Genomic DNA, 23,663 nt, shown 5'->3' with positions numbered 1-23,663 from the left:
GTGGCACTTGACACCCCTGACATCCGATTGGCCACCCCGGGTGCCACCCCAAAATTTTATTTGCTGCTGGCAGTTCCTGATGCTAGGGGTGTTTTGGGGGTTAGGGTTAGGGTTTTAGGGGTTAGGGTTTTAGAGTTTTTTTGGGGGTTAGGGTTAGAGTTTTACTATTGATTAGCACTACGGTAGCCTTACTCGACAAAGTAGCTCAACTCGTTTCAGATCAGCCACCAATCGGTCATTTAGAGACAGGCATGCATTCTACGGCAGGGATGCCTTTTTCGGCATAACACCGGCAACGCTGCTCAAGCTATTTTCAAATCAAAGACGAGCCGAAGACAAGAGCATGGTTTCACGGTAAGGAGAATAATAAAACATCATATTTGAAATACGTTTTATAGTTTATTATAAGGTTTGTTTGCTGAGTACCGTTTATTATCCGCTGTGTAAGTTAACGAGGCGCCGACGACATCAGTTAACTTAATGAGATTAGAGAGATCAATTCGCACTTTAGACAGTTGTTGGAGTCAAACTTCGCCGGGTCCGTTGATGAGAAGAGATTCACAGCACAGTCGAGGAGTAGTTGCAAGTCACCAGTTTATTATTCTATATCAGGTTGCAAGCTGGGAGCGACTATCTGACATACATTCAGCATGTACAACAAGATGCTCAATTCACAAGTCTCAGGTCTGTCCCCTTATAGGCCTTCTGGGGTGTCGCCCCCTCCCCTTCTCGGTAACTTTCCCTTCGCGTGACTACAACACATCTTAACATTTGCTCTAGTTTAGCCAGTGAGTACATGTTCCTAATGGATTAATAAGTACGTGTTTCCTTCTTTTGTTAAGCATAAACAAAAATAAGTATCCATTCTTCAGTGGGTTCCTGTTTTCCTTGTGTCTTGTGCCAGGTCGTCCTGACCTGCTGGCGTACCGTCAGTTCCCAATTTCTCCAAACTGGGTGGGGTGAGATCACCCCGTCCTATCAAGCTAGTATTGTTTTCCCAAATCTGCTGTCTTCATTATGTTAGTCATATTTTTAGAATTAGAAAGAAAATAATAATATGATTAACTAGGGTGACCAGATAATCCATGTCAGGGAGGACACTCTGAGCTAGGACAGGAATTGTAAATTACCATTTCAATTAAACGGACCTGAATTTCACTTGAGCACTGAGTTCTTGCTGTGTGCTGATTGGTCAGTCTCCTATAATCATGCATGTGTCACTAATGTTAATGTGAAACAGCTGGATGAGTCTTTCAGTCAAGGAAATAAACCAGTCAAAGCACAAGAAGAGCTTAACTAATTAGCCGAGCACAGGAGCCTTTCAATTTGAAAGTAGTTTGTAAAACCTGAAGTAGCTCAAAGTGTCCTCCCTGACATGGATTATCTGGTCACCCTAGATTAACCCCTCACAGTTAACGCTATACTTCATCTGTGCTAGTATTACATGCACATACCATGTATGTAAGTTATTATATTTAATTTACGATGCTCAGATATTTTGCTAATATGGGGAAGTAATGTTAGGTTGTTTTGTGAGTTAAATTTAGTTTAAATGGAATAGCCAGCTCATATACTTTCTTCAGAATAATGTTATTTAGATCTGTTTCTGATTTTAATGTGCAGGTATGATAATGGATATTTTTAATTAGGATAAATATGTTTCTAACTGCATCAGATGTAACCAGGCTGTAATATTTTTGCACAGGGTCAATTAAACATGAAAAGAAAGGGCGAGATATCAGACTTCTTTATAAAGAAGCACAAACAGGCAGATCAGGCTCAAACAGACCCTACCCTTTGCACTGGATCCCACAGCAGCTCCATATCTGAGACTAGTCAGAGTCAGTGTGATCAGACCTCAGATCCACCAGCAGGTCGGTCAGAGCATCTACCAGGCAATCACATGCAGGGGCGCTGTAAAGGGAGGGTAAACGATGACGATTCTCGGGGCCCATGACTGAGAGGGGGCCCAGAGAAGCCCCCAATAAAATTGTGGTGCTGATAGTAAAAATTATTAACTTAAAATTATTCTATTTGCTGTTTCCTGGTGTCAAAAAATGTGTTTGTTTAGGAAACACAAACGTCCGTGAGCCCCTCTCCCCCTCTCGATTATCATAAAATGGTTCAGTCCGCCCAAATTGTATGGAGGCAACAGCTTGACTTCACTTATTGCGCCGGCAGAAGTGAAAATGCCTCAAAAATCTGGAAGCCAAAAACGGAAAGAGAAAAAAATAAGACAAGTGAAAGAGGCAAAGGGTCGACAGTATGTTACCCAATATTTCAGAAGAAAAGGTGGGTTTGTAAGTAGGACTAAATTGTTAGTGGACCGCCCGTGTGACAATGATCGTAGCCTACGGTTTAAATATTTATTTACACAAATATTTAAACTAGTTTTAATGAAAATTCATGTAGTTTTAGGAAAAGTCAGGGAGCAGCAAGGCTTTGTGATTTATTTAGACAAAGTTATTGAATATGCAAATTTCAAAACGGTCAAAATGACGCCTTGTTCGTTCTAGTGTTAAAGATAATTACCCTAAGTTTAAATGTTGCGGTTAAAATGACTGCTGGTGGCCGTTCTAGTGTTAAAAGTGCATGATAAGGGAACTCAATTTTCTCCCCATGTTAGATCAAGAAAACGCTGGAAAAAATAACAATACACAGTTTTAGTTGTCTGATTGACTTAAATATATGAGAATGATAGTCAAAATACCATAAAAGCGCATGATTTTATGTAAATTAATATGAAAAAAGTCTCAGCTGTGTTGGGGGCCCTGTCAAGATTCTTTTCATGGGGCCCAAAATCCTTAGCAGCGCCCCTGATCACATGTTTCATACAATGTTAGAATTTAAGCTGAGCTTCAGGAAAGTTCAACTAAAAAAATCAAATCCTGTCATTACTTAACTCACAACAAAGTGAGTAGATGATGAATAAATTATTATATTTTCATATTTTGAATTATATGTTGGTAATGAAATAGATTTGGGTTTTCGAAACACTTTCATTGTGTTTGAGCGTGTGTGCATCTTTGTGACATATCAGGATACAAATTTGTATAATGGTATGAGTATGACAGGTATTTCAGGAGAAGGTGACTTATGAGGACCTTGCCCATGCCCCCATTTTTCAAAAGGCTTATAAATATTTTTAAATGTTCCCTGTGAGGGTTGGATTAGGGCAATAGAAAATAGTTTGTAGAGTATATAAACAATGGAAACCTATAGAATGTCCTCACAATTCACAAAAACACGTGTGTGTGTTTTCACTATTCTATGGGAACTAATGGATTGTGTTGTAAATAGATGTATCAATGTTAGGGTATTACACTTGGCGCCTGTATCAATTCTAAACTGCACATCCTGAGACAGAAGCTTGAGACAAACGGTCCATTTGTCATCTTCTGGAGCAACTGTTCGTGTCAGATTCATGCTCAGAATCTCCTCATCGACTGAATCCAAATTAGACTCCACACTTACTGCACTTACTGGTCGCTTGTGACATACTGCTGCCCAGTGGTTTGGTTTGTTGCAATAGGAACATACAGAGCCTTTGGCTGGGCAGTTTCCCTTATTCCACAGATGTTGTGCATCTTTCCCACACTTTGTGCAACACTTGGGTTGGATGAACAAAGCATTCTTTGTGGGTTTCCTATATGCCTTATTAAATACTTTATGCTTAGAGGAGGCAGGCTTTGCTTTTGCAGACACTACAGATAAGCCTACCCATAAGTCTTCCTCTCTTACTATTTTTATCTGTCTCTGCGACATTTTGAATTACTGAGGAATTTCGATGGCTTTCACTAGCATGAGATCCTCATCTTTATCTAGCAGTCTTTCCTGGACTTGTTTTTCTCTGTCCATATTTCCAACAGAGTGCTCCGTTCGTACTCCAACCACACACTCAGACCCGTTGCCACTGTGGAACTTCCAATAAGGTACAAAGCTTGTGAAGCAAATAGCAAGTTTGAGCTGGTGAACATTGCACAGGAAAATGTGCTAAGTGGTGCAACAGCAGAGGCTTTAGGTCTCATAGCTCGACTAAACTCACTGAAACCCCAAGCTGAAGAAGCAGAAAGAAACATTACTGTGAGCAGCGAGGTAACCCAAACCATACCAGCAGGACTGGAGGATTTTCCCGAGCTGTCGCAAACCACTGGTACATTGCCAGGTAAATACTCAATTAAAATTGATCCAAACACAAAGGGCATAATCCATCCCATCCACTGACAACCAGTAGCATTGAGGGGGAAGATAGTGGAGAAATTCCATGAGATGGTGAAAGATGGTTACATCACTAGAGTCAACCAACCTACAGAATGGGTGAGTTCCATGGTAGCAGTTCTCTGAAATGGAAAAGTAAGAATCTGCATAGGTCCAAGTGACTTAAAGTCATTAAAAGGAAACATCATTCAATGCGTACCATGGAACAGGTTGTTTCAGAAATCCCAGGTGCCAAAGTCTTCTGTCTTGGATGCCAAATCAGGGTTCCTCCAAATACAGTTAGATTACGCATCATCCTTTCTCACAACCTTTAACACCCCTATCGGAAGATTCAGGTGGCTCAGGCTGCGATTTGGGATAAAGTCGACGCCAGAAATCTTCCAACGCATAATGGATCAGATGCTTGAGGGCATTGATGGAGCCATAAGCATCATGGATGACATCCTGGTCACCACGCCTACGGTAAAACAGCATGACGTTATCCTTCGCAAAGTGGTTGAAAGGGCCACAAGCTATAATCTGAGATTAAATCTCAATAAATGCCGCATTCGCCAATCATCAGTGCCATATGTGGGACACCTAATAACAGAGGCAGGCCTGAAACCAGACCCTGCAAAGGTTAAAGCGATCAGATGCCTACCTGCACCCACTGACAAAGATGGAGTCCGACGCTTCTTAGGCTTCGTGACTTATCTGTCCAAGTTCATCCCAAACCTCAGTGAAGTAGATGCTCCGCTGAGGCAGCTTTTGAAGAATGAGATTCTTACTTTTCCATTTCAGAGAACTGCTACCATGGAACTCACCCATTCTGTAGGTTGGTTGACTCTAGCCTTGGGTAGAACCATCTGGCCCATCCACGGATAAGGAGCCACATCTTCCAGTTTCCTTAGAACTACCAGCTGTATCAGCTGACCAACCAGACAGCTCTGTCCAAACCCAGCCAGTTGGCCGTTACGTCACCAAGCGAGGCAGGACTGTGAAGTCTCCTAATAGACTCAATCTATAACTGATAGGTCTAGTGTTGGATTGTCACTAGGGGCAGGTGTGGTAAAGACGCCTGTGGAAGTGAAGTGCTAGTAACCTCTCCTTCCAAGTTATGAGACAGCCCAGTTAGCTAATGTTCAGTATTCAGTTATTGCTGTACTGGGGCTACTGCGACTAATACTAATACCGCAACTTATGGTATTGGTTATTTGGTAATATAGAGTGGTAAACCCTTAGGGAACTTCAGTTTTAGACCTGTGTTGGCATAATACTGTTTATTAGGTTATAACTCATTAGCAGTGAAATGTTTTCTTTCCTTGTTAAGGAGGGAGATGTAATGTACTGCCATCTACTGGCAGCAATAATTAATGTGGTGAAAGCACGGTTTGTATTGTGTGTACTGGGTTTCCGTAGTTGACCGACCGACTACAATAAAGTTGGCTGACTGCTAAGCTGCAGGGGGGTATTCCATGAAAGTAGCTAAAGCAAGGCAGACTTTCCCGAAAAAGTCAGACTCAACCTACCTCCATCTCTAAACTTAACCTCATGTCGTTCCACGAACGCAGTTCAGCTTTAACTAATCAAGGCTCATTCAAGACATACTTGCCTAGTCTCACTTAGTGCGCACACCCGCGATAAATAAATAAATGGATGAACGATAGATCGACCAAATGAGTCGGAAAGCCTGTAAAACGAGAGCGGTGTGTCTTTCCGCCGCAGATTAAACGCTGCTGATGGAGCTGTATGAAAAATACAAAGATGTAATCGTTAAAAAAGGCAATACTGTGGCCATAAACACAGCCAGAGAGTTGGCTTGGCAATGAATTAAAGAGACTAAATGCATAAGTTACGTAAATGTTACGCGTGTTTAGTACGGTGGTACAGTGGTTTATGCTGTCCCCTTATAACGCGAAAGTCGTTGGTTCGATCCCCATAACCAACGGGAAACCAGCTTGGTTGAGTTTACGCGTCATTATTACTGTATAATATTATTTGATCTCCGTAAAATACTTCCAATCACATCCGTGTGAAATAGTCTGCACAAATAACCGTATCTTGTCTTTGCTATTTTAGTAACAAACTTTCAAAGTAGACAGTGACTAAACAAAATATAAAAATATTTGTCATGGATCCGGGCGGCTTGGGCACGGAAGCGAGGCATGGTGCAGGCACAGAGAGGATGGACGACCCACTTGCGGCTCAAAGAACAGAAACGGGGTTTATTTAACTGAACTAAAAAAAAAACACAAGGCAGGGCTAGCAAAAACAAAGGACCACGAGGGGTCAAAAACTAAAAAGGGATTAACAAAAACTAAATAACAAAAACCAGATATACATCTACCGTCAACTATGAAACACAAAGAAGAAGAAACAGAAACAACAACAACAACAACAACAACAACAACAACAACAACAACAACAACAACACACAGATACAATCAACGAACCACTAGAGAACAGATCAGAAGCAGGGACTTAAATACAGAAACCAAAACTGGGTAATAAGACTAACACAGGACACGTGAGACTAATTAACAGACCAGGAAAACAGGGCACTGGTGAAACTATAATAAACTGAAAGGAACAAAACAGGGAAACTAAGAACTAACCAAGGAAACAGGGAAACAGAAACCAACACTAGGGAATTAAACAGGTAAAGACACAAGCAGGGGCACAAGGAACAAAACCAAACCCAACTACAAAATCAGACACAAGAACTAAAGAAATTCAAATGAAACACTAGGGAGTAAAATACAAAAACAGAGGAGGCGGGATTCAAGCACAGGACAGAAGGGTACACAGACAACCACATGCTCAAGACATTGAGCCACATGACCAGACAGGTAACACGGGAGAACAAAGACTAACATAAGGAACGGGATGACCAGCAACGCCTGCTGGCCAAACAGGGAAGGGACACAGAGTGAGACAACAGGGGCTGACCCTGACAATATTTTCCTGTTCATATTATTTTAACAGATTTTCTTCCAATTTCAGTCATTGCATTTCATGTTTGATCTTTGTAAAAGCGTACGCTTTATTTTACAGTAAAATACCGTTATAACGGACTTCAAGGGACCTGGCAAAACAGTCCGTTATATCCAGAGTTGCTGTATGCCCAGAAAACAACTACACGACACCATTTACGCATGCCACACACCAGCAGACACACTTGTGGTATAGATAATTATACTGTACATGTAGTAATTCAACTTTACCTGACCTGATGCGTAACTATTAATAATCTTGACTACGTACGTATCTGCGCTGAATATCACCAGCAAGCCACATGCCTTGTAGGCGGAGCTGCCCAAAAGGGTATCGTTTCCTATGTTAGTGCTAAAAGTGTAAAAATTGTACGTTTTTGAGTTACTGTCTTGCCTATTATGAACGATATGAAATATTCTTAATCATGTTAACATGTGCATATTTATGTTGTTTGGCTGGCTTTTGTTGGTTTATTTAAAATGTTAGATTTTAAATACCAGATCAAGTTAATCAAACTATAAATGCTCGCATGTTATTCTTGTAATTATTAGCATCGTGGCCGTGGTAGCGTAGCGAGAGCACTGATGTTCAGACCTTGCTACTTTATTTTTCCACTGTTATTCCAAGGAAAAATCAATTGTGCAACCATCATAACTCGCTAACGCGCGCACGCGCGTGTCCCCTTATTCTATATAACCACGTACTGTTACATACATGCATATGTGACATATAAAATAATATTAATAAAAGATGGATGGATGAAAAAGAACACTGGACACGACATCATGAATCAAATGTTTATTTTTTTATATATATATAATTTATTAAATGTATGATAATAAACTTGTTTTGTCTTGCCGAACAAAACTACAGCTAAAAGCGGCACTGGGGACCAAATTGTTTGTCCATTATATGCGAAAATCCGTTTCATGCGAGTCTGCTATATCCGATGCTTTTTCTGCATGTTCATATAGGCGCACGGCTGGGACCAGCGGACCTCGTCCGTTATAGACGATATTCCGTTATAAGCGAGTCCACTATAACGGGATTTTACTGTAATTATTTTAGAATTAATTGGAATACTAAGACGTGATTTTATAGGCTTTATTATATTGATTATGTAGCAATCTCAGCTCTGTTCTCCATATTATGGAAGTATCACGCAGAGCTTTACTTCAGAAAATATGGTTTTTATTCTCTCTATTTCTCGTCTTGCCACACGTCGGACGTTCTTTGAGACAACGCTAAACTAAGCGAGACAGTTAGCCTGGTCCGGAGCAGACTTGTTCGCAGGTGTAAATTACCATAGTAATTCAGCGGGGATTCATTTCAGACACGTTGATGGAACGGAACTCTCACTTAAGTAAGACTGACTTGTCGAAATAAGTCAGACTTTCCCTTAATCCGGCTTCATGGAATACCCCCCAGGTCTGTGTCCTGTCCATTACAAAATACATTACACTTATTGTTCGTTTTTTATACGAACGAAGAAAGCGTGCGCTCAGCTTATATTGGTGATTGAACCAGAAGCGTTAGTTATATCTAACATTAAATAACTCATTTAGTTATTTAATGCTGAATATAAATCACGCTTCAGTTTCATTTTCTCTCGCCATATAGTTTGTTGTTGCGGTTTTTCTCTGCTCCATGTTCTCTGCACTATGGTGCGCAGTGCCGGCGTCAAGGTGGGGCATTGGAAGGCATTGCCTCCCCTAGCAAGTCACCACGCCCCCCCCTACACACGCTCCAGCACCAACCACCACAGGCTCCAAAATATTCATTTTTATATCTGATTATTTTTCAGATATTAAACGTGTAAACATTCACGAAATTAAAAAATGGAGCAAGCCATTGAAGAACGAGGGAAACTCCTTGTTGACTATTTTAGGAACAAACCAACCAACGATGACATCAAAAAAGTCAGAATGCATGAAGGTGATGAGGTTTTAAGGAAGAAAAATGGGACCTCATATTCCAGACAGAAGTAAGCATTTCAGTTTTAAAGATATGCATTTTCTTAAATGGCATATTCCATAGCAAATGTGTTCATTTACAACTTGACGTAAGTTACCCTCTGTTTTATTCTGAGTTTTATTTTTCTATTTTGTACTTAGACAAAATATTTTTGTGTTTGACTAATTTTTGTGCACTGTGTTATTATTTTACAGGAGACAATCACTGCGGCTGATATTGAGAGGACCTGCTGCCTACCAAATAGTCCAAGGCTGATAATTCTTAGTATAATCTTACCTTTCATCAGCTCAGTTTCTTGTTGCTTTTTAACGTTTGAATAAATTTTGATGGTTGTTGGTGACGGCTTTAGTAAACGGAAATGGATGATTGTAATTGAAGAACAGGTGATTCGCCAAGGGGTGTAGCCAACCTTCATGTCTGGGTTAGCAACACTCTGTGTGTTACTACAGCTTTAACCTCCAATATCAAGATGGCGCTGCTTGCACTCTTGAATTTATACAAAGGTAAAATTTGGTGACATTGACTTTTCAAAAGTGAATTACATTGGAAAGTCCTTACTTATAAACCTTATTAGCAACAACACTATGCTCATACTCACAGACACACACTAAACTCAGACAGACACAGACACACATTCAAAGGCCTTCATATATATACCACACGTTTCCAGGCCGACACAAATATACCACACACATTCTCAGACTGAGAAACACTAAAAACTGTCTCTCGCTCCCCCTGAGGGCAGCAGGCCCTTTATCTATGGTCTTCATACAGACTTCTGGAGCCGGGGGGTCAGACTGACTTGGTAGAGTAAGTTGTATGAGATAGACAAAGAACATGATGAGCGAGTAGCAAGGACAGAAAGAAACAAAAATAAGAAATATGAAAGCTTTAGAGTGAACTAAATGAAAATAATTAAATAACTACAAATTAATTTGAGAAATCCCTCAATAATGACACACGCATATAAACAAACATACACTCATACCCACAGATACAAACACTCTGACATACACAAAGATAAACGATTTTCCTTGTACAGATAGATTGATTGTGCATGTTTTTTCTTTCAGAAATTTCTTCAAAATCAACCCAGAGAGAGGGTCAAAGGCAAGCAAAGGAAAAATGAAGAGCAAAAAGACTGGAAAGTTAGTCCAGAAGAAGTCTTTTGCCATCAACCCACACATTTGCTCACTAATTAGAAAGCTCACTGAGTTTGAATGGGACTTCATATAAGGTACCTGAAGCATTTTATTCATGCACATAAAGCACTATTTTAGGATATTACATTCATTTATAGCTTTGTGTCTGAACTTTTTGAAAACCAGATTTCAATGAGTTGAAATCTGTCGGAAGTGATGTGAAATTTACCTGTGAAACTAAAATGGTTAATAGTTAGCAGGGTTTTTTTTATTGCTTGTGTACTTCACTGTTTGTAGGGATTCTGCCGAACGTGACCCCCTGGAATTATTATTTTTTAAGACTTTCTACCTGCTTCTGTTCCCTTCGCATACTATTGCTCCTGTGAACTTGATGTTAGTTTGTTTATTGCTTAATTATTTCAACAATTAGTTTTGGATTTTCGAAAATCACAATAATTTTTAATGACATGATGGTGAAACATTGGAAATGTAAGAATTGTTGAACATTTTCCATTAACATCTTTATACAAAAATAAGATTTTTGTAAACTAAGGGCGGGGGGCTGCGCCTGGGGTCTCTCCCCTCCTCCTCCTGCTGGGGTGGGGACGCGGCTGTCATGGGAACGTGGGGCCTTGGCTCTTCTGTGCTCTTGGGGGGCTGTGGACGCCTTGGGTCTCCTGGGCCTGTCTCCGCTGGCCTCTGGCTCTTGTGGGGTGGGGTTGCGGCCCCCCGCCCTTGCTATCAAGTACATTCCATGGAGAAATTCACACGCACCCAACACACGTATACGTGTTCACACACATCCCCCACACAGAAGAACACACATGCAAACCCACTTCCTCACTCCCTTCCAAGCACATGCAACAATTTTGGATGTCTGTATATCTGTTTTATTTTCTTTAATTCTGGTTGTGTCTTTGTATTTGTCCATTTTTGGTTGTATTTCAAATGCTGTTTTTTTTTTTTTTCCTTGATATGTGCTTTTTACGTTACTCTTGTCTTTCTTAGCCTCTCTCCCACTGTTGTCTCCCCCTTTGTTCGTGTTTTGTTTTTTGTTTTTTTCTCCTCTCTCGCCTCCTTTTTAATCTCTCTCCCTACCCCTTTTCTTCACTATCACTCCCTTCCGGACAGCTCGGCAACTGGAATATTTTACATGTGTTAAAAATAAAATACAATAAATATACAAATAAAAAGAAATTGACCAACAAAATATGTTATTTCTAAAAACTTGCAGTAGAGATTTATGCAGAACATATTTATGGTTTCAGTGTATTTTCTGTGTGTGTATCAAAAGTTTAATTATAGCGTATAACAAATCAGTTAAATCAGTCATTGTCTACCACGCTGGAAGTCACAAGATATACTGTAGGTTATATGGCATGCATGCATTGTTTCATTAATATGCCTTAACATAAGAAAACTACAGTAAATATAGACTGCACATAAAGGCATGCAAACTTTTACAGTGAAAAGTACAAGTGTACTCTAGTATTACATTAATTTATATAGTGTAGATATACCGTAATGTTATATTGAGATATTACAGTAAATTACATAAGAACTGAATACAGTAATGAACCGTAAATTAAATGTACAGGAAAAAATTACAGGAGTTTCTGTAGTTTTACAGTAATTAACAATAGTTTAGGTATACTGTATTATATTGTTATTAAAGATATTACAGTAAATTGACAGTAATGAACTGTAAAATAAATATACAGTGGCCTACTGTAAAATTTACAGTACTGTACTGGCATCTGTGCTGCCAGTAATTTACTGTAAAATATACGGCAAAATTTTTTACAGTGTACTTACTAATAACAAGGCATAAGGCACTGACAGCAATCCCAGCAGCCCAGCAGGTTTTCAAGAGTGGTGAGCAAAGAAATGGGAATACGGAGGGAAAACATGGGCACCGGATCAAGCCCTGACTGTAGTGGCTGGATGTGATGGTGTCGGGGTCTGTACTATCCGGCCCGCCCTCTGTGACCCTTCCACGTTTGGCCAGCAGGCATTGCCGGCCATTCCGCCTTCCCTCCTCTCTGTCGTTTAGTCCATCCCTTTCCTATGTGTTCGGTCCCCATTTGGCCAGCAGGCATTGCTGGCCATTCCGCCTTCCCTCCTCTCTGTCGTTTAGTCCATCCCTTTCCTATGTGTTCAGTTCCCATTTGGCCAGCAGGAGTTGCTGGCCAACCTGCTCCCTCTGTCTTAGTTCCTAGTCTTCCCTAGTGTGTTTTTTCTGCACCCTAAACTGCCATGTAGCTTAGTGGACTGCGTATGCAGCATGCAGTCTGTTAACCGATTCCTTGTGGGTTTCAGACAGGCCTCACACCAGCCTCATCCGTTATTTTGTATTTATTGCTTCTCTATCTTTTTCATAGTGTTTATTAGTTCTGCGTTCTCCTTGTGAAGCTTGTGCCTTGTTTTATTAAGTTCCACGTGTTCCTATATTTGTTGAATTCCTAGTGTGTAATTAGTGTTGAATGTTTGAATGTTTGTTGGCGTTTCCCTAGTCTTGTGTTCATTATTATAATATGCTGCCTCCTCGTTAGCTCAGCTGTCTGTTGTATTTAAGTGCTTGCTCTCCTACTATTCCTTGTTGATTCATTGTGTGTGTTGCTGTTGGAATGTTAGGGCAATGGTGTTTGTTCCAGAGTGTTTTTCAGCCTGGTTGGTTTTCCTCATTATGTTCCCTTAGTTGCCCAGTTCCCTCTGTTAGTTTATGTGTGGTTTTCCTAGTTATTTTTCCGTGTCGAGTTTTTGACCCCTCGTGGTTCCTTTATTTTCTAGTTTCCACTTTGTCTCTTTTTTTGTCAATAAACTCCTTTGTCTTGGAGCTTTTAAGTGCATCGTCACCTTTTTTCCCCGCCTGCTCCATGCTGCACTGCAACAGATGGAACTTTACGGGAGCTGAAGTGAAAAAGACAGACGTGCACCGAGCACAGAAAGAGCAGCACATGACGAGGGAGCACACCCACGTCCTCCTGTCAGAAGGTTATTCTGCTCGTTTGATGATGAATTCCAGGTGAGTTACACCTATTCAGCTAAACGATAACTAATAGTAAGGGTGCTGCTGTTATTTAGAAGGCAAAGACATAGCTATTCTTCCTGAGGCTCAGTGTCTCCAATATGGTTTCACAACATCTCATGAAGTTATATTTTTGGTAGCTTTGTTGCATAGGTTCTTCTTGCTGTACATTTTATAGTTGTTTTGGTGTAACTGGAAACAAAATTACACTTAACTTGCATCTTTTTCGAGAGTGTAAGGTGATTGTTTTACAAAAACAAGTAATATAAGTATATACTCCCTCAATCAACTTACACTCAGGGAGCACTTTATTGGAAACACCAGCACACCTGCTTATTTATATATTTATCTAATCGGTCAATCGTGTGGCAGCAGTGTAAACCATGAAAATCACATAGATACAGGTCAGGAGCTTCAAGTAATGTTCACATCAAAATGGGGAAATATGTGATCTCAGGGATTTTGATCATGATTTTTGGTGCCAGATGGTTTCAGTATTTCTGTAACTGCTGATCTTCTGGAATTTTCACACACAACAGTCAAGTTACTCAGAATGGTGTGAAAAACAAAAAACATCCACTGAGCAGCAGTTCCATGGACAGAAACAGCTTGGTGATGAGAGGTGTCAGAGGAGAATGGCCAGACTGCATGAATCCATGAAGCTAACCTGCAAGCCTTGTGTCAACAGTCTAGGCTGGGGTGGAGAATGTGTCGTTGGCAGACTTTGGACCAGTTAATACCAATTGATCATTGCTACCACAGCCTAATTGCTGACCATATGCATCCATTCCTGACAGTTTACCCATCTTCTAATGGGCTCTTCCAGCATGATAATCAGGTCAGAAAGCAAAAATGGTCTCAAACTTGTTTCAAGAACATGACTGTGTGCTCAGTGTTCTTCAGTGGCCTTCCCAGTCATATAATCTGAATCCAATATAAGGCGTGCTTCCTACAACTACGCCAAACTGCCAAACTGCAATGATTTCTTACTATTGCAGACAGAGAAATTGATACATGCCTTTGTATACAGTAAGTTAGAACACTGTAATGCTCTGTTATCTGGCAGCACACACTGCACACTTAATACCTTGCAGTGTATTCAAAATACAGCAGCTGGAATTGTCAGGAAGCAGGAAGTTTGAACACGTAAGCCCTGTTCTTAGTTCCCTGCATTGGCTTCCTGTTAGGTTTAGAGCTGACGTCAAAGTTCACCTACTTACATATAAGGCACTTAAAGGTGTAGCTCCTGCGTATCTGACAGAATTACTTCAAGTTTACAAGCCGCATCGTCCACTCATATAAATAAAGTGACAGTGGGATGTAAAGCATTCTGCTACAGGGCCCCTATATTGTGGAATGATTTACCAGCCTATGTTTGGGATGCCGATTCGGTCTCGGTCTTTAAATCTCGACTAAAGACCTATTACTTCAGCTTAGCTTACCCACAACCTAGTACACCGTGACTATGGTAGCTGGTGCTGCTGTACGTATCATTTTTATCTACCTGACCATCCATGTTCTCTGCCTTCCCACATGTCCAGAGGGGTGGGACAACTGCAACCACAGGGACAAACCGGTTGTTTTCATTTTTTATTTACTTACTCCTAACACCCATTTTCTGATTCAGGAGCAATTTGACTCTTTTGAAATGTCTAGAAATCACTGATCCCTGCTTTTCCCATTGGAATTGAACACATTGCCTGATAATGTCATGGGGGAATCTTTGATTTTCATGTTACATTGCTAACTAACCTCAAAAACTGGATTTTCACATTTAAGTAAGGCTGTAAGTGTAAGTGAAAAATTCCTTTGGCCAGAAAAGTAACGAATGTTTTGTTTCAGCTTTAATTTGCTGTGATACTGAAACACATTTTTAGTGGCTGTATGTATGAAAGCTGAAATATCTGTTGTTTGATCAAATAGCCTGCATCATATCAATTTCAAGTTTCATATTATATGTAACAGACATACATAAATTATACAATTTTACATAAATTATATAATGTCAAAGGGTGTTTGTAAGATTAAAAAATAGCATTTATATTTTTCTAACTACAAAATCAGTTATTAGCTAGATAAACTGAAATTCTAAATTTGGATATAAAATATGGAAAAGCATTTTGTCTCATTTTATAATCAGATGCAGATGATATTTCTGTAAGCAAACTTTACTGTAGGCTACTGTACCGATATGTAGGTCAAGACAGGTGTTAATTAAGAAGATATCAGCCAAAGATTTTAGCAAATGCAAATCTAAAATAAAATCTAAAATTTGTGGGAAGGTTTGGGTTGCAGTGAGGTGCAAGAGGATCTAGCTGCAGACGCCTGTAGAGTGGAGCTCCACCCGAAATACGTCAGCTCCACAGGAACGTGATCTTTAAGGACGTAAAGTGGAGCTCTGGTTAGGGTTAGGGATAGGGTTAAGGTTAGTGTTTATTCGCTGTAACACAGAGCTAAGGTCACGTGTTTCTTGTGGTAGTGATGTATTTCCGGTGGAGCTCCTCTCTACAGGCGTCTGCAGCTGGACCCTTCTCGTGAGGTGCATTCCCGTAAAAACAGGAACGCCCTCGACAGGAACGTCCCTCATCGTGTTCATTGGTGCTTACGCCATTACGTTTAACACGAATGCCCACACCAGGAAACAAATTCTGCCAGGGGCTTCCTACTTTGCTTATATGTATTAAAACCGTTTTCTCATGAGACATAACAAATATAAATAGTTCTAATTAGCCTACAATACCACGACTACTACTTAACTTGGTTGAATACCGTTTGCATTATGATACCGCTACTACTGTTTAATCTGTTTTAGAGAGCGACTGTGGTACATCTAGACCAGAAATACTCGTTCCTGATCCTGATCCACACCCGTTCCAACTATTACCAGTATAGGATCAGGTGTTTTGGGTAGGAATTACCGGTGCAGGACAGGGGTTCGCAAGGACATGGATTGTGAACCGGTGATCTGGACATTTTAAACAGACAGGCTACTGCGGAGGTGCCCGTTCCTGCCTCTGGGGCGCTGGGACATGATAATCAGGGCTGATTACGGTTGACCCTAAATTATTAAAATATTCAAGTCACCAATAAAACAAACACGTGATAACTAAGTGTACTGTAGTCAAGGCTATATATACAGTATGATTATACAAGGATGACCAAATGTAACCAATGACAAACCAAGCAGGGACATACCAGTTGTTTTCGGTTTTTATTTACACACTTATTTACTTACTCCTAGCACCCATCTTCTGATTCAGGAGCAACGCAAAAACAATACACAGGAATTTGCCTGTTCTCCCACACTTCTGCAATGACAAGACACGCACTGTTTTCTATCGTTTATCGAGTTGACATTAATGCCTTGTCCACATGTACACGGGTACATTTTTCTATATGCCTTGGGCTTTTGTCCACACGTAAACAGCGTCTCAGGTCACTGAAAATGGAGCTTTTGCAAAACTCCATCCAGGGTGAAGATTTTAAGAAACTCCGTTTTCAGCGTCGACGTGTAGACAGGGAAAACATCAGATTGTGCGCCGTTGTCCACTTTGTTTAACGTCAGAGCGTGCGCTGTTTGCTGTATACATTAGGCGAGTTTGAGCAATGGCGGACTTAGCCGAAATAGTGCTTGTGCTAATCTTGCTGACAGGACTTCATACATGTGTACAGATAAATGTTGAGTCACTCTCGCATTATATTGATCAACACAGGCATCGGAATGTGTGCTATGGTTTTCAACTTAACAGGACTGGCAATTAGGCTTCTGATTGGCTAACATGGCAGTACGGTTAGAGTTATAATGCCACCTGTTGGTTTGGCATGCTTTTGACAGCGCATTTTAGCAGTTTCATGTGGACGGAAATTTTTTAGAAGACAATGTTCGTGCGGATGGGGATTTTTCTTTAAACGGTGGAGGAAAAACACCATTTTAAAATACAGTGGTACCTCAGTTCTCGAACTCAATAGAACTCGAATTTCTTAAAAGTCGAACCAACCAGTTAAAAAAAAATTACCTAGGACTCGAAATGAGTCACGCGGCACGTCTCTCAGCGGAAACAAAGGGTAAAGCTTCAGTCTCAGCCTCGCATTCGCTGTGATAGCATCCTGCATGTTTACACTAGCTGAATACATATATTTAGACAGTAAAAATACATTTAGACAATGATAAACAGTAACAGTAATTATTATTATATAATAAAATACATTTACAAATAAAGATTTCTTATTAATTATTTTAATATTAATAATAAATCATTAATACATTTAATTATAATAATATTGTCGTGCCAAGCGGGGACGGAACGGAGACAAAGGCGCAGACATCAGGGTATTGGGGAATACAGGGTTTAATTACTGGTAAGGCAGGGAAAACGCAGACGGACAATACAATGACCGGACTGAGGAAACAAACTGAAACACGGACTAAATACAGAGGACTAATGACAACAACCAGAAACAGCTAATCACACGAGGATTCCACACGGAGATAACGAGGGGGCGTGACACACGGAAGGAGCGGCCGAACGGGGCAGGACACATTGTTTTTTTTAACTTTACACATTGTTTGGAAACATTTATTTTCTTACTTTACAAATTACTGTTTTGATAAATGTGCGTAGATGTGTTTAGTACAGTATATGCTCTTCTTGTTTTATCCGGTTCATTTTGTATTTAAATGCTAAAAAAAATATATTTAGGTGTATTTTTTGGGGCCGGGAACCAATTAATTGGTCTTGCATTATTTCTTATGGGGAAAATTTGATCAGAACTTTTTAGAATTCGATCCGGAGTTCTGAACGGATTAAGTTCGAGTTCTGAGGTACCACTGTATACCCGTGTACGTGTGGACAAGGCATAAGGCTTAAGGAAAAACCACACAAAAAGTTACATGCAAACATACCTCATTAACATGTACCAGCCTTCTATGCAAAATACATTTGCCACAAACCTTGCTTCCATTGAGGTACTCCAGTACTTTAATGACAACGTCATGGGGAGGGCGTTCCTCTTTGACAGAAACGCCCTGTCATGGGCTGCAATTCGACTCTTTTGAAATGTCTCCACCTACAGGTACAATAGCGTCATTGCAGTTGGCCTCCCAACATTTAAGGAAGAACGGAAATTTTGAATATGGAGCAGCGAATAAGGAGCCAGCATCTGCCTCATGTTCATCTGGCTTTAAGGGAATAGAATGGAACCACCCGTGGGTTTATGTGTTGAAGCATGTTTGGTAATGAGCTGGGTGGAAGTTTGTTTCATTCAAAAGATTTTGATAAAATGTATTATGTTTAGCATTTTTCAAAATGATATATCTCAACAAATCACCATGCCCACTTTGGTAAAGGTAATTAGCAGTTACCTTTGGTAAAGGTAATTAGCAGTAAAGTTCTTTCGAGGCAGATTAGTGGTTAGTAAGTGGTTAAATGTTAATTTGCTATGTTTTGGTGTATTTGCCTATGTTTTACAGACACAGCAGTCCAGACAGCAAAAAAAACACACAAGGGTCCAGCACAAAGACAGAGGAGGGAACAGGATGGCCAGCACCTCCCTCACCACACCATGTGACATCACTAAAATACCGAAACACAATGCAGAATGTCACGACGGGAGGGTCACGGGTCTGGACTGGCCCAGCACCTGCCTCACCACGCCATGTGACATCACAAACACACCAAAACACAATGCAGAGTGCCAAGACAGGAGGGTCCCGGGCCTGGCCTGGCCCAGCACCTCCCTCACCACGCCATGTGACATCATCAACATGCCAAAACACAATGCAGAGTGCCACGACAGGAGGGTCCCGGGCCTGGCCTGGCCCAGCACCTCCCTCACTACGCCATGTGACATCACGAACATACCAAAACACAATGCAGAGTGCCACGATGGGAGGGTCCCGGGCCAGGCCTGGCCCAGCACCTCCCTCACCACGCCATGGGACATCACCAGCATACCAAAACACGCTGCAGAATGAAACGACGGAAGGGTCCCGGGCCTGGTCTGGCCCAGCACCTCCTTCACCACGCCATGTGACATCACCAACATACCGAAACACAATGCAGAATGAAACGACGGAAGGGTCCCGGGCCTGGTCTGGCCCAGCACCTCCTTCACCACGCCATGTGACATCACCAACATACCGAAACACAATGCAGAGTGCCACGACAGGAGGGTCCCGGGCCAGGCCTGGCCCAGCACCTCCCTCACCACACCATGTGACATCACCAACATACCAAAACACAATGCAGAGTGCCACGACAGGAGGGTCCCGGGCCAAGCCTGGCCCGGCACCTCCCTCACCACGCCATGTGACATCACCAGCATACCAAAACACACTGCAGAATGAAACGACGGAAGGGTCCCGGGCCTGGTCTGGCCCAGCACCTCCTTCACCACGCCATGTGACATCACCAACATACCGAAACACAATGCAGAATGAAACGACGGAAGGGTCCCGGGCCTGGCCTGGCCCAGCACCTCCTTCACCACGCCATGTGACATCACCAACATACCAAAACACAATGCAGAGTGCCACGACAGGAGGGTCCCGGGCCTGGTCTGGCCCAGCACCTCCCTCACCACGCCATGTGACATCACCCACATACCGAAACACATTGCAGAGTGCCTCGACGGGAGGGTCCCGGGCCTGGCCTGGCCAAGCACCTCCTTTACCACGCCATGTGACATCACCAACATACCAAAACACATTGCAGAGTGCCACAACGGGAGGGTCCCGGGCCTGGCCTGGCCCAGCACCTCCCTCACCACGCCATGTTACATCACCAACATACCAAAACACAATGCAGAGTGAAACGACGGGAGGGTCCCTTGCTTGGCCTGGACCAGCACCTCTCTCACCATGCCATGTGACATCACAAACATACCAAAACACAATGCAGAGTGCCACGACGGGAGGGTTCCGGGCCTGGCCTGACCCAGCACCCCCCTCATCATACTATGTGACATCACCCACATACCAAAACACAATGCAGAGTGCCAAGATGGGAGGGTCCTGGGCTTGGCCTGGCCCAGCACCCCCCTCATCATACTATGTGACATCACCCACATACCAAAACACAATGCAGAGTGCCAAGATGGGAGGGTCCTGGGCTTGGCCTGGCCCAGCACCTCCCTCATCATACTATGTGACATCACCCACATACCGAAACACAATGCAGAGTGTCATGATGGGAGGGTCCCGGTACTGGCCTGGCCCAGCACCTCCTTCATCACACCATGTGACATCCCCAACATACCAAAACACAATGCAGAGTGCCGCAACGGGAGGGTCCTGGGCCTGGCCTGGCTCAGCACCTCTCTCACCACACCATCTGATATCACCCACATACCGAAACACAATGCAGAGTGCCACGACAGGAGGGTCCCGGGCCTGGCCTGACCCAGCACCTCCCTCATCATACTATGTGACATCACCCACATACCAAAACACAATGCAGAATGCCATGATGGGAGGGTCCTGGGCTTGGCCTGGTCCAGAACATTCCTCATCATACCATGTGACATCACCAACATACCGAAACACAATGCAGAGTGTCACGATGGAAGGGTCCCGGTACTGGCCTGGCCCAGCACCTCCCTCACCACCCCATGTGACATCACCAACATACCAAAACACAATGCAGAGTGCCATGACAGGAGGGTCCCAGGCCTGGCCTGGCCCGGCCCAGCACCTCTCTCACCACAGCATGTGACATCACCAACATATTGAAACACAATGCAGAGTGTCACGACGGGAGGGTCCTGGGCCTGGCCTGGCCCAGCACCTCCCTCACCACGCCATGTTACATCACCAACATACCAAAACACAATGCAGAGTGAAACAATGGGAGGGTCCCTTGCTTGGCCTGGCCCAGCACCTCCCTCACCATGCCGTGACATCACCAACATACCGAAACACAATGCAGAGTGCCACAATGGGAGGGTCCCTAGCCTGGCCTGGCCCAGCACCTCCCTCACCACGCCATGTGACATCACCAACATACCGAAACACAATGCAGTGCCATTACGGGACTTTTATCAGAATTTCTGGACTCTGGTGCTTCCCTTCCTGCCGTGCTCCCAGCGGACACTACAGAATGACAGGACTCGGCAAGAGGATGACTCAGCTGACCGAGGCTGAATACCCCGGTCTCGTAAACGAGGCGATTTATTGGCTGCAACAGCCCGAGGTCCAGGAGGATGCAGCAGGTAGCCCTGGACAGCGGAATACCCTCTGGTCCGCTGTTGGAGCTTCCAGAGGTGCCCCCGACTCCGTCACAAGAAGCGGGAGGGAAGAAAAAGCGGAAAAGCCGGAGACGTAAGGAGACACCAGAGGTGTCTTCGTAGGGGCTGTCTCCATCTCCGCTGCCTGCCCTCTTGCCTGTTGGGAGGAACCTCTCCTAATTCTGAGTCCGGCGGTGTTTGTGCCTGACGCCGCCACCGCTTCCCTGCAGCCACCCGACATTTGTCTGCCTGCAGCCACCGCTGCTTGGTTAACGCAGGAGCGTGCGCCTCACACCGCTGGTAGCGCCAGCAGCTCACCCCTTCCGGGGAATCAGCCAGGCTTTTAAAGGGGCCAGGTTTGTTGGAGATGCTATCCGGCGGGTCCCCAAGATCCCCAAACGAGCGGCGCCCGCTGCCAAGGCGCAAACCCCTGCTCTGCCCCCTGAGCTATCTGCTCCAGTTCCTGCTCTGCCCCCTCATGTTTCTGCTCCCGTTCCTGCTCTGCCCCCTCAGGTTTCCCTTCCTTTCCCTTCCTGCTGCTTGGTTTTGTGCCCCTTGTGTCTGCTCCTCGTCCCTCTGTTTCTCCTTAGTTCACTCTGGGTCCCTTTGTTCCTCCCGTTGATGTTTCCCCTGAGTCTCCTTTCTTGGTGCCCCTGTGCCTGTCTGCATTCCCTGTGGTTTGTCAATGGTTGTCCAGCTTGTAGTCCCTGTGCCTGTTCTGTGTGTTGGTCCTGTTCCTTGTGCCCCGTTAATGTTTATTCTTTTGTTTTCCAGGTCTCGTGTCCCCAGTCTGGTCCCTTCGCTTCCCTTAGGCGCGCCCGGAGTGCGCGCCTTTTGGGAGGGGGGGGGGCAGTTCTGTCACGCCCTGCTCGTCCGATCCTCTCGTGTACCACGCCCCCCTCGTTAACCTCGTGTGAAATCCCCATGTCACCAGCTGTTTCCTGTTATTTCCAATTGATCCTGTGTATTTCAGTCCGCGTTCGAGTCAGTTTCCCTAGTCCTGTCATTAACGTCTTTGGGTCGCTAATGTCTCATTGTGCTCCTGATTGTGTCCTGCCCTTATTAAAACCCGAGTTTTATCAGAATTTCTGGACTCTGGTGCTTCCCTTCCCGCCATGTTCCCAGCAGACACGACATCTCCCCCCCCCCCCCCCAACCCCCGCCACAATAATACCATTGACCTTAACTAATGGATAATGAAGGGAAATAAACAGAACTCGCTCTATTACCTCACCCCCCACCAAATATCCATGAATTATCAAAATGCGACTAAAACATTCAGAAAAAGCCCAAAAGTAAACTCTCTTTTAAACTGATAGCACTTGAACAGAATAAAGTAAGATAACGCTCTGGTCTAACAGACAGCAACGGCCTAACGGCAGCCTCTGTACAATTTCCCACATCTGCCAGTGAGACATTACATTTGTGTCAGTGAATGAATTTGCACTTACGTCACTCCCAATACACACAGACTCTGTGATACCAGCCTCAGACACAGATGTAATCCTTGAATGAACAATTTCCCCAATACCTTCCTCTCCGACAGTGTTTTCGCTGATTACGCCTCTAACTTCAGATGAATAGCCAGTGTCCTCCATGCAGTTGTTCAACCCATTCCCCAGTCCTACAGTGGGTTTCACCATCAACTACTGGTTCACCATAACCCAGTTCACTACCAGTAAACTAAAAAAAAACACTAACAGTAAAATTGCATTAATTTATTAATTGTAGCGCATAGTCAGATTTGCATTTCATTTACTTGGCCAGATAAGCCAAACATCAGTATACTCACATCTGCAATTCAAAACATGTAGACACCTTGTTCCTCCACTGGGGCACTTCAGCCATTCCATGTATTCATTAAATTTCACCACCAGCTCAATTAATTCATTATATGAATTTATTAAAAATGTTTATACATACGAGGATTGCTGAAACACAAGTGTTTTGGATGGTTGCCTCAAATAGTGGAGAGACTTTACATTTAAAACATAACATTCATAACAAGTTACCAAAATTCGACATGAAAGTGTAAGCTGACAACCGGTAGAGGGTGTGCCCTTGTGTCCGAAGCTGCCTGGGACAGGCTCACAGTTACCCTAAGT

General features: G+C 43.0%; 1 long non-coding RNA gene across 5 annotated transcripts; it reads left to right on the top strand.

Annotated features, from left to right (window-relative positions):
* The first annotated feature begins 107 nt into the window (after positions 1-107).
* LOC111839663 (uncharacterized) lies at positions 108-22,626 on the top strand. 5 transcript variants are annotated; one of them, XR_011984879.1, is made up of 6 exons: positions 2,170-2,292; positions 3,870-4,165; positions 8,996-9,175; positions 9,360-10,402; positions 13,201-13,332; positions 18,806-22,626. It is a non-coding gene; the product is annotated as an uncharacterized lncRNA (long non-coding RNA). The 5 variants fall into 5 exon arrangements; XR_011984880.1 differs by lacking the exons at positions 13,201-13,332; positions 18,806-22,626 and having other exon boundaries at positions 9,360-9,668; positions 10,239-12,130; XR_002837150.2 differs by lacking the exons at positions 2,170-2,292; positions 13,201-13,332; positions 18,806-22,626 and adding an exon at positions 108-354 and having other exon boundaries at positions 9,360-12,130.
* The last annotated feature ends 1,037 nt before the right edge of the window (positions 22,627-23,663 follow it).

The sequence above is a fragment of the Paramormyrops kingsleyae genome, chromosome 23, assembly GCF_048594095.1.
Source record: "Paramormyrops kingsleyae isolate MSU_618 chromosome 23, PKINGS_0.4, whole genome shotgun sequence".
NCBI classification, from domain to species: domain Eukaryota; kingdom Metazoa; phylum Chordata; class Actinopteri; order Osteoglossiformes; family Mormyridae; genus Paramormyrops; species Paramormyrops kingsleyae.
Note: the sequence above shows the minus strand (reverse complement) of the source record. Positions and strands in the feature narration are given on the sequence as shown.